The sequence below is a fragment of the Hordeum vulgare genome, chromosome 7H, assembly GCF_904849725.1.
Source record: "Hordeum vulgare subsp. vulgare chromosome 7H, MorexV3_pseudomolecules_assembly, whole genome shotgun sequence".
Lineage (NCBI taxonomy): Eukaryota > Viridiplantae > Streptophyta > Magnoliopsida > Poales > Poaceae > Hordeum > Hordeum vulgare.
Genome location: NC_058524.1, coordinates 157,099,172 through 157,112,309, shown reverse-complemented (window position 1 = coordinate 157,112,309; position 13,138 = coordinate 157,099,172).

The following is a 13,138-nucleotide window of genomic DNA, read 5'->3' as shown; positions in this document are numbered from 1 at the left end:
TTGGAGGGTGATGATCCTAATGATAAAATTGAAAAAGTGGGTTTGGAGAGGTCAAAACTTTAACTAGTGATGTTCCCACTATCTTGGATTACAATGACTTTAATTATGGTAATTTCTATTTAGTGGAATGTATTTCCTTTCTTCAATCCATTATTATCTCACCCAATTCTTGTGAACAAAATAATGATTTTAGTCAACGTATAATAGAAGCTATGGTAAAAGCTTGTGATGACAAACTTGAGCTTGAAGTTTCTATTCCTAGGAAATTGCATGATGAGTGGGACCCTACTATCAAAATTAAGATAAATAAATATGAATGTAATGATTTGTGTGACCTTGCTGCTAGTGTTTCAACTATACCTAAAGCTTTATGTGATGTGCTTGGTCTCACTAATATTGAAAATGGTCCCTTAACTTGCATCTTGCGGATTCTACCATCAAGAAACCCTTAGGTAGAATTAATGATTTTCTTGTCATTGAGAATAAAAATTATGCACCTGTATATTTTATAGTTCTTTATATTGATTGCAATCCTACTTGTCCTATTATACTTGGAAGACCTTTCTTAGGAACTATAGGTGCAATAATTGATATGAAAGAGGGCAAGATAAGGTTCCAATTCCCATTAAAGAAAGGGATGAAACACTTCCCTAGAATTATAATGAAACCATCTTATGACTCTATCATGAGGGCCACTTATGTATTAAACTTAAAATATGACAACACTTGAAACTATGCAACATGCCTAGCTAGGGGCGTAAAACAATAACGCTTGTTGGGAGGCAACCCAATAGTTATGTTTAAAACTAGTTCCTTCACTTTATGTTAATGTGTTATAACATTATTATTTATTATGTAATGATTGTGTTTTTATGTTTTAGTTAGTGTTTGTGCCAAGTAAAGCCTTTGGGATGATTTGCACGATGAGTAGAATTGATACGGTGCAAAAATAGAAACTTTGACGCCCAATGCAGAATTTCTGTGATTTTACTCAAACATCTTTTTAAGATGAATGTTACACAATATTGATATAAAAATTCCCCAGGTCTTACTAAATTTTCAGAATTTTTGGAGTTATAGAAGTATGGAAATTAAATATATTACTACGGACTATTCTGTTTAAAAGAGATTCTGTTTTTTGCATGCATAGTTTGCTTGTTTTGATTATGCTATTGATTATATTGGGGGTATAAGCCATGGAGGATTTAGAATATAGTACCTTATGATAAAATAAAAGAATAATAAATTTATAAGAGTACCTAAAAGTGTGAGTACTAACAGATCTCACGAAGTTTTGTTGAGTTTTGTGTGATTGAAGTTTTCAAGTTTGGTGTATTATTTCGACGGACAAAGGAATGAGAAGTGGCAAGAGCCTAAGCTTGTGAATGCCCAAGGCACCCCAAGGTAATATTTTAGGAAGACTAAAGCATCTAAGCTTGGGGATGCCACATGAAGGCATCCCCTCTTTCGTCTCAATCAATCGGTATGTTACTTGGAGCTACATTTTTATTCATCACATGATATGAGTTTTGCTTGGAGCATCGTTTGATTTTGCTTAATTTTACTTTTAGTTTTCCACAATCATTGTTTACAGGACACACCTATTTGAGAAATGGACACCATCATCATGATTTGTTAGAATACTCTATGTGCTTCACTTATATCTTTTGAGCTTTGCACTTGCTCTAGTACTTCACTTATAATTTTTTAGCATGGTGGTGTGTACATTTTATAGAAATAATATGCTTCGGTTCTTCACTTATATTTGATTGAGATCTAGACAATTAGTGATGGTATGCATGGGTCATAAGACTAGATAAAAAATAATGAGTGTTCAATAAGTGATAATTAAAACCATAATGTGGCACATATAGAGAAATTGTGGTTAATGATATTGATGTGGTGATATGAAAAGGTGTGAGTGCATAACTATTAATTGAGAGAGGTGTTGATATTAAGAGATGTTAAAACTTCTTGAACATCTGAAAAATTAAAAGGGCATGGTGATGATGTGGGAGCATTTCTATTCCTCGTAGAAAACCTAGTGTTGTTTTGAGTCGGAGCCGCGCGATGGTTAATTCCTACCAATCCTCTCCCTCACGGCATGTGAGTAGTACTTTGATTTGTGATAAGACTAACAAAACTTTGCAATATGTATATGCGTTCTTTATGACTAATGTGACACCATGGACATACGCAATTTCACCTCCTCATACTTTCTATCCTCTCTAGCATAGCGCATTCTCACCTCGAGGAATGGTGCAACTTTCGCCGATGCATCCAAACCTCGTGACATGATACACTGTGTTGCACATAGGCCTTATTATATCCTCCTGAAAGCAACCACCATCCTACCTATTGTGGTAATTCCATAGGCATTCCGGGATATATTGCCATGCAAATTCCATCATCACTTCACATGACTAGTTCGTTCATCATCATATTGCTTTGCATAATCATATAAAGCTAACATAGTATTTGTGGAAAAGCCACCATTCATAATAGCATTTGTGGCAAAGCCAACAAAAATCATATGGTGAATACATGTTACACTAGATCATTGCACATCGTGGTACACTCCCAGAGGCATTCATATTGGAGCCATGTTGCTTCCTCCATCATATCGAGTTATCCAGGAGTTGTAAGTAAATAAAAGTGTGATGATCATCATTGTTAGAGCATTGTTCTAGTGAGGAAATAAAGATTGGCGAGGCCAAATGATCCCACGATAGAAAAATAATGAGAGAAAAAGGGAGAAGGGACTTTGCTACTATCCTTTACCACACTTGTGCCTCAAAGTAGCACCATGTTCATCATGTAGAGAGTCTCTTGTTATGTCATTCATATGCTAGTGGGAATAAAAAAAAACTTGGCTTGTATATTCTGGTGACGGGTGTCCTCAAATTCCCAAGGTCTTCATGAGAAAGCAAGTTGGATGCACACCCCACTTAGCTTCAGTGGAGCTTTCATACACTTATAGCTCTAGTGCATCATATGCATGACAATCCCTACTCCTTGTATCAATACCTATAAATGGGTATCTCCATAACCGTTGGTACGCCTAGTTGATATGAGACTATCTTCTCCACCTTTAAACCCCTTTAAAACCTGCCACCTTACTCTATTCCACCTATATGCTATGTCCAATGGTTCACACTCATGTATTGCATGAAGAATAAAAGTTGATGCATATTGAAAAAGTAGGATCCAATTGCCCGACTTGGGAACCATGGTGCTTGACATTTGTAGTTATCTGGTGAAGATGGAGCCATGCCTTGCTAATATAATAAGGAGGAAAGGGTTGAAACAATCTTTGATGATCGTACTCTTTGAAAGATTAATTGTTTTGTTCCTTATACTTATAAATATTGTTGTGTTAATATTTGTTAATTCATCATTTATCAATGATCATACATGCATAAGAATACATCATGGATAGCATGTCACATCACAAATTCTGTTTTTATCATTTATCTACTCGTGGACGAGCAAGAGTTAAGCTTGGGGATGCTTGATACATCTCCAACATATCCATAATTTTTTATGTTTCGATGCTATTATCTTATCATTTAAGAAATTTTTTTATGCACTTATATACCAATTTATATTATTTTTAGCACTAACCTATTGACCCAGTGCCCAGTGCTAGTTGCTGTTTTCTGCGTGTTTTTCCACTTTTCAGGTTCTAGTACCAAACGAAGCCGAGATGACCTGAAACTTTTTTTTTTTCATTTTTTTCTGGACCAAAAGAAGACCGTGGAGCATCGAAGAAGGCCGGGAGGCACACGAGGCCCCACAAGCCATCAAGCTGCGGCTTGGGGCACGACCTCATGGCTTGTGGCCGCCTGGTGGCTCTCCCGACTCCGTTCTCTGGCTTATAAATTCCTATTTACCCTAAAAACTCTAGAGGAGGTCCCGAAACACTTTTTACGCCGCCTCAAGTCTGTGTTGTGATGGGAGGCCATCTAGATCTCCGTTCTGGCATTCTTCCGGAGGGGGATCGATCATGGAGGGCTTCTTCATCAACCTTGCTGCCCTCATGATGATGTGTGCGTAGTTCACCACAGACCTATGGGTCCATATAAGTATCTAGATGGCATCTCTCTCTCTCTCTCTCTCTTTGATCTTCAATACAATGATCATCGCATCTTCGCTTTGATCCATATGATGTAACTATTTTATAGAGTGTATTTGTTGTGATCCGATGAATTGTGGGTTTATTTTTAGATTATTCATGATAAATAATTGAGTCTCCTCTGATATATAATATGATTCTTATGTGCATGATTATGATATCTTCCTAATTCTCTCCGATCTATTGAAATAGTTTGGCCAGCTAGATAGATATTTCTTTGTTGAGAGAGGTGTGTTGTAGTAGGTTCAACCTGGCGAGTTTCTATATCCCAGTAATAGAAGGGGACAAGTTGTGTCTTTGTGTTGCTGCTGCTCAGGGTAAAATTGTGGGGGTTATTCATATTAGTTAAGTTTACTTTGTCTACATCATGTCATCTTACTCCAAGCATTACTTAATTCATCATGAACTTAATACGTAGAGAGGCAAGCATAGAAGCGCTCTTGAAGTGAAGTAATAGTAATAGGTGTAGGCAGGAGTCGGCCTATTTTTTATGGACGTGATGCCTATATTTACATGATCATTGTCGTGAATATCGTATAACTATCCGCTCTTCTATCTATTGCCCAACAATAATTTGTTTACCGACCATATGCTTATTTTCATTAGAGATGCCACTAGGGAAAGCTATGGCCCCCGGGTCTATTCACAACATATTGCTAAAACTTCCAATACCATGCTGCCATTTATTTGCTTTTATTATTTATTGCATTTTACAATTATCTACACTCCTCATTTGCTTGCAAAAAAGAGACCGAGGGGATTGACAACCCTCTTTCCCGCGTTGGTTGAAAGTTGTTTGTTCTTTTGTGTGCAATCGCTGATGACGGTTGTCGATTGATATTCCTATTGGTTTGATAAACCTTGGTTTCACTACCGAGGGAAATACTTACCCACTTTGTGTTGCGATTACCCGTTCCTATTCACGGAAAACCCAACGCCGATCACGAGTATCAGAGGGGTTTGCCCGAGTTTTCAACGACGCTTATTAAGAAGCCGTTCAACTCACGTTAGAGGAGCCCTTATCAACAGGACAACTTGGAGGTGAAGTGGTTGGTTGCCAATGTATAACTATTGGCACAAATTTAAGCTTACCATGATTGATGTGATGGTCGCAGCAATAAACTGATGTGTTCAACCCCTTTAACAAAGATCCTATCCCATGTGGCAATATAATGGTTGAAGTGATGCCACTCGGTATAAGAGGGAGGATCCAGCGAGCCCAATGACATTGGCTTCCATATTAGCCGACCTCTGCAAAGGAGAAAAGGAGGATTTCATGAGCTTGAACATCAAGGAAGGCCACTCAAGTCATAACCCCATCGAATGGGTTAGTATAGCCTTATTCCCCTTAATTCAGATTTTTATTTACTATGATTCTTGGCTGATTGAATCCCTAAAACTTTTCTCAAACAGGAGTGGAGACACTGGGTAGAGAAAATCAATTATCCTCCCCAGCCAGAAAACTATGCCAAGGATGACGATCCAAGATTCCATGGCAATCGTGATACGTTGATTATCTTTGAGGATGGGTTCTTTTTTCAGGCGAGCATTAACGGCTCTGAGGTTACCCTCATAGCCGATTACCCTAGGATACGTCCTTCCTCGGCTAGGGATAAAAAGAAAACTTATTCCCGAAAAGGGCACCCGCGTGCTACAGCAGCAACTCCTACCCCAACAGGTCGTCACTTGATACGTCCATTTTGCATTATGTTTTTACTGTTATCTATGGTGTTCTTCTGCATTTTTCTACTTGGTGGAGTAATTCTAATGCCTTTTATCTCATAATACGCAAGGTTTACATCAATTGGGAGAATGCCGACAGATGAAATTCTAAACCTGAAAAAGTTATGCTAAAGATAGCTATTTTGCGCATATCCAATTGAGCTGAAAATTTATAGGGATTTATTTTATAAAAAATTAAAAAAAATACTAGAGCGAAGAAGTGTTGTGGGGGGTCCACCAGGCGGCCACTAGACACTAGGGTGTGCCAGGACCCCCTTGCGTGACCTGATGTCTAGTGGCCCCCCTGGCACACCTCTGGCGATCATCTTCTGGTATAAAATTTGTACTTTCGGGACAAAGCGCCGTTGTCTCAAGGCGGAACCTGGGCAGGAGCACTTTTGCCCTCCGGCTGAGCAATTCCGCCATAGGAACTTCCCTCCCGGAGGGGGAAATCGAGGCCATCGTCATCACGAACAACCCTCTCATCTTGGGGAGGCCAATGGCCAATCTTCATCAGCATCATTTCCTCCCAAAACCCTAGTTCATCTCTTGTACCCAGTCTTGTACCGGAACCTCTGATTGGTAGCTCGGGTGTGTCTAATAGTGTTGATTACATCTAGTAGTTGATGCTTTATTGTTTATTTGCTGGAAGATCATATGTTCAGATCCATTATGCTATTTAATACCTCTGTGATCATGAAAATGTTTATCGCTTGTGAGTAGTTACTTTTATTCTCGAGGCCACGGTAGAAATCATGTTGCAAGTAGTCATGTGAAGTTGATATTCGTTCAATATTTTGATGATAGGAATGTTGTGATTCCCTTAGTGGTGTTATGCGAACGTCGACTACATAACACTTCACCATATTTGGGCCTAAGGGAATGCATTGTGGAGTAGTAATTAGAGGGTCGGTTGCGAGATTGACAGAAACTAAAACCCTAGTCTATGCACTACTTCGTAAGGGGCTGATTTGGATCCCTATGTTTAATGATATGGTTAGAATTTATTATTAATACATTTCTCGTAGATGCGGATGCTTGTGGGAGCGTTAAACGTAAGTGGGAGGTTTGTTCAAGTAATAACAACACCCAAGCACCAGTTCACCCATATATCAAATTATCAAAATACCGAGCGGGAATTAACCCAACACGAGGAAAGTGACTAGATGAAATTCCCGTGTGCCCTCAAGAATGCTTTGCCTATTATAAGAAATTGTTCTGGCCTGACTTTTGCCACAATAGGATTGGGCTACCTTGCTGCACCTATTGTTACTACTACTACTTGTCACTTGTTACAATTATCTTGCTATCAAACAACTTGTTTCCGCTATTTCCGTGCTTGCAGAAATTACCTTGCTGAAAACCGCTTGTCATTTACTTCTGCTCCTCGTTGGGTTCAACACTCTTACTTATTAAAAGGACTGCAATTGACCCCCTATACTTGTGGGTCATCACGACTCTTTTCTCGCGCCGTTTCCGGGGAGGGAAGCACCTTTGGTAAGTGGAATTTGGTAATGGAAAATTTATATTACATGCTGAAATTTACTGTTACTTGTCACTATGGAAAGTGATCCTTTGAGGGGGTTTTTTGGGGTATCTTTAACTCGACCAGAAACACCAAGAGTTGTCCCTCAACCTGTTGAACCTACAAATTTTTTTTATTATGAAATTCCTTCGGTTATGATAGTGAAACTCCTAGCTAATTCTTATGCAGGAGAGGGAACAAAACATCCCGATTTGCACCTAATCTATGTGGATGAAGTTTGTGGATTATTTAAGCTTGCCGGTTTTTCCATAGATGAAGCCAAGAAGAAGGTTTTCCATTTATCTTCGCGGGCAAAAGCATTGACATGGTATAGGCTATGTGATGAGAGAGGATCTTGGAATTGGAATCGATTGCAATTGGAGTATCACCAAAACTTTTATCCTATGCATCTTGTTCATTGTTATAAGAATTCTATCTGTAATTTTTGGTCTCGTGAAGGAGAAATTATCGCTCTAGCTTGGGGGAGGCTGAAGTCAATGTTATATTCATGCCCCAATCATGAGCTCTCAAGAGAAACTATTATTCAGAATTTTTATACTCGACTTTCTCTTAATGATCAAACCATGTTCGATATTTCTTGCTCTGGTCTTTTATGAAGAGGACTATTGAATTTAGGTGGGACCTTTTAGAAAGATTAAATGCAACTCAGAGGATTGGGAGCTCGACAAAGGTAAAAAGTCAGGTATAAAACTTAAGTTTGACTGTGTTAAATCTTTTATGAATACTGGTACTTTGAATGATTTTAGCACTAAGTATGGGCTTGACTCCGAGATAGTAGCCTCAATCTGTGAAACCTTTGCTACTCATGTTGATCTCCCTAAAGAGAAATGGTTTAAATATCATCCACCTATTAAACAAAAAATTGAAGAACCAATTAAAGTTGAGGCTGAAACTACATTTACATTGTTGACCCAGTTGTGCCTAGCGCTTATATTGAGAAACCACCTTTCCCTGTTAGGATAAAGGAACATGGTAAAGCTTCAACTTTGGTTAACAATAGTTATGTTAGAACAACCAAACCCTCTAAGAAAATCAAGGCAGAACCTAGTACTTCTATGGTTAAAGATATCTTGGTAGACAATATCCATGGGAATGTTATTTATTTCTGTAGTGAAGCTGCTAGAATTGGCAAACCTAATACTAAATATACGAATAGACCTGTTGTTGGCATGCATGTCATTTCAGTAAAAATACGAGATCTTTGCTATCATGGTTTATGTGATATGGGTGCTAGTGTTAGTGCTATTCCTTTCACCTTATATCAAGAAAGTATGCATGAGATAGCACCCGCTCACATAGAAGACATAGATGTTACCATTAAACTTGCTAATAGAGATATCATCACACCACTTGGGAATGTTAGAGATGTTGAAGTCTCGTGTGGAAAAGTAAAATACCCTACTGATTTTCTAGTACTTGGAAGACCACAAGATAATTTTTATCCCATAATATTTGGTAGACCCTTATTGAACACTGTCAATGCTCAAATAGATTGCAAAAATGACACTGTCAGTGTTAATATTGGTGGTATGTCTCATGAGTTTCATTTATCCAAGTTTAGTAAGCAACCCCATGACAAATAATTGCCTAGCAAAGATGACATAATTGGTCTTGCTTCTATTGCCATTCCTCCTACAGATCCATTAGAACAATATTTGCTAGACCCTGAGAATGATATGCATATGCGTGAAAGAAATGAACTAGATAATATGTTCTTTGAGCAGAAACCTACCCTTAAACACAACTTGGTTGTTGAAACTCTAGGAGGTCCTCCTCCACCCAAGGGTGATCCGGTGTTTGAACTAAAGCAATTACGTGACAATTTGAATTATGCTTATCCCAATGAAAAGAAGATATATCATGTTATTATAACTTGTAATCTTAGAGAGCATGAAGAAGAAAGATTGTTACAAACTTTAAGGAAGCACTGAGCTGCTATTGGGTATACTCTTGATGATCTTAAGGGCAATAGTCCCACGAGTGCCAGCACAAGATTAATATGGAACCAGATGCTAAACCCGTTATTGATCTCCAATGAAGGTTGAATCCCAAAATGAAAGAAGTGGTAAGAAATGAAATACTAAAGCTTCCAGAAGCAGGTATAATTTATCCCATAGCGGATAGTAGATGGGTAAGTCTCATTCATTGTGTTCCCAAGAAAGGAGGTATTACTGTTGTTCCTAATGATAAAAATGAACTCATTCCACAAAGAATTATGGCTGGCTATAGAATGGTAGTTGATTTTAGAAAATTAAGCAAAGATACTAGAAAATATCATTATCCTTTACCTTTCATATACCAAATGCTAGAAAGATATCGAAACACAAACATTTTTTCTTTCTAGATAGCTATTCTGGTTTCTCTCAAACACGTGTGTCACAACCTAATCAAGAGAAAAAACACCTTTACTTGTCCTTTTGGAACCTATGCTTACAGACGTATGACTTTTGGATTATGCAATGCACGTGCTACCTTTCAAAGATGTATGACTGTTATATTCTCTGACTTTTGTGGAAAGATTGCTGAGGTCTTCATGGATGATTTTTCCATTTATGGAACTTCTTTTGATGATTTCTTAAGCAACCTTTATCGAGTTTTGCAGAGATGTGAGCAAACTAATCTTGTCTTGAATTGGGAGAAGTGCCACTTTATGGTCAATGAAGGTATTGTCTTGGGTCATAAAATTTCTGAATGAGGTATTGAGGTGGATAAGGCTAAAGTTCATGAAATTGAGAAGATGGCATGTCCTAAAGATATTAAAGGTATCCGTAGTTTCCTTGGTCATGCTGGTTCTATAGGAGGTTTACTAAAGACTTTTCTAAAATTTCTAGGCCTCTTACTAATTTATTACAAAAGGATGTTCCATTCATTTTTGATGATGATTGTGTAGAAGGCTTTGAAACAACTCAGAAAGCCTTAACTTTTGCACCTACTGTTCAACCACCTATTTGGAAGTTGCCTTTTGACATTATGTGTGATGCTAGTTATGGGGATACTACCCCTGGGTATACCAAAGATGGAGATTAGCCCTGTCCAAGACATTAGGTGGCCGCCTGCCCCCCTGGCCAGCTGGAGACAGCCGGCACCTCGGGCCCACAACTGCACGACCGACTGGCGATAGCCGGACCTGTAGGCCCACTGACAAGCGGCCTGCTGGCGATAGCCGGCCGATCCCTTCACGTACCCCGTCCGCCTGGCACGGTTCGGCTGGCCGGCCGCTAGCCAGATGGCCTGCCACGTCCCATCGGGCCGTACCGCCGTACAGAGACAATACACATGTATGATACAGAGCCTATCACGGGAGCAGTACGCGCTGATGCCCGTCAGGACAACAGAAGCATGACGACCGGGTGAGCAGTGCTGCAGGGCGCCTAGACGACACCGACGCCGGCCAAATGGCGCGGCCTTGTATCCATCATTAGCATTGCGCACATGTCGTGATGGCTCGGCGCGTCAGCCGCTGCTGCGCGCAGGCGACAGGCCCCACGACAAGACCAGACAGCCAACGGGCAACACAACCGGCTAGGAGGCTGGCAGCCGGGTCCCACCGTCAGTCTTATCCTCAAGAGTGTATCACCCTGGCTACACTATAAAGCCACTCACCTGCCCACCGAGAGAGGCAGGTTGATACACACTAGGTTCCACAGGTCACACGCATAATTCTCTCAGCATACCAACACACGTAGAACACCACTGAGGTAGCGACATAGGCAGCTGCTACGACAACAAAAGTCCTTCCCTGGCGCTTAGGAATTATCTTGTTACTTCTCTGGATTTCGTCGATTTTTCCCTTGAAGAGGAAAGGGTGATGCAGCACAGGAGCAGTAAGTATTTCCCTCAGTTTGAGAACCAAGGTATCGATCTAGAAGGAGGGCCTCGTCAAGTCCAAAGTACCTGCGCAAACACAAACAAGCTTGCACCCAACGCTTCAAAGGGGTTGTCAATCCCTTCAAGATTGTTTGCAAAGTGAGATCTGAAGGCGGAAAGAGCAACGAAGTAAAAAGTGTAACGCTGAAAATATGGTGTGGAGTACACCCTGGGGGCCATAGTGTTCACTAGAGGCTTCTCTCATAATAGCAAATATCACGGTGGGTGAACAAATTACTGTCGAGCAATTGATAGAACCGCGCAAAGTCATGACAATATGTAAGGCAATGATCATGCATATAGGCATCACGTTCGAGACAAGTAGACCGATACTTTCTGCATCTACTACTATTACTCCACACATCGACCGCTATCTAGCATGCATCTAGTCTATTGAGTTCATGACGAACAGAGTAACGCTTTAAGCAAGATGACATGATGTAGAGGGATAATCTCAAACCAATGATGAAAACCCCATCTTTTTACCCTTGATGGCAACAACACAATGCGTGCCTCGCTACCCCTTCTGTCACTGGGTGAGGTCACCGCACGGTATGAACCCAAAACCAAGCACTTCTCCCATTGCAAGAATCATAGATCTAGTTGGCCAAACAAAACCCACAACTCGAAGAGAATTACAAGGATATGAAATCATGCATAAGAGAGATCAGAAGAAACTCAAATAAGGTTCATAGATAATCTGATCATAAATCCACAATTCATCGAATCTCGACAAACACACCGCAAAAGAAGATTACATCGGATAGATCTCCATGAAGATCATGGAGAATTTTGTATTGAAGATCCAAGAGAGAGAAGAAGCCATCTAGTTACTAGCTATGGACCCGTAGGTGTATGGTGAACTACTCATGCATCATCGCAGAGGTCATGGTGTTGATGGAGAAGGCCTCCGTGTCCGAATCCCCCCTCCGGCAGGGCACCAGGACGTGCCCCAGATGGGATCTTGCGGAGACAGAAGCTTGCGACGGCGGAAAAGTGATTGCGATCGTCTCTTGATTTTTTTGGAATATTTGGGAATATATAAGCGCAAGATCTAGGTCAGGGGACCTCCAGGGGGCCCACAAGCCTGGATGGTGTGCCCCCTGGCCGCGGGGCGGGGGCTTGTCGGGCCCCTGGCGCTCCTCTGGCTTGGCTCCCAAGTTCTCCGATCTTCTTCCGTTCCAAAAAAAAATCTTTTCGGGGATTTTCTTCTGTTTGGACTCCATTTCAAAATCTCCTCTGAAAGGGGTCAAAAACAAGGAAAAAATAGGAACTGGCACTTGGCACTGAGTTAATAAGTTAGTCCGAGAAAATAAATAAAAAGCATGCAAAACATCCAAAGTTTGACAAGATAATAGCATGAAACCATAAAAAATTATAGATACGTTGGAGACGTATCGAGCATCCCCAAGCTTAACTCCTGCTCGTCCTCGAGTAGGGAAGTGATAAAGAATGAATTTTTGATGTGGAATGCTACCTAGCATAGTTGTCCTTTGCAACTTCTTTCACGTGGCATGCATGTTCAGATCTTTAAGATTCAAAACAATAGTTTGCTATTGACATGAAAACAGTAATACTTCAAGCAAACTAGCAAAGTAGTCATGAACTTTCAAAATAACAAGGCCAAAGAAAGTTATCCCTACAAAATCATATAGTCTGGCTATGCTCCATCATCCTCACACAACTAATGTAAATCATGCACAACACCGGAATTGGCCAAGTAATTGTTTTCGCACTCTTACTTTCTCAAACTTTTTATAACTATCACGCAATACATGAGCGCGAGCCATGGATATAGCACTATAGGTGGAATAGAGTGTGGTGGTGGTTGTGAGACAAAAAGGAGGAGATGGTCACATTGACTCGGC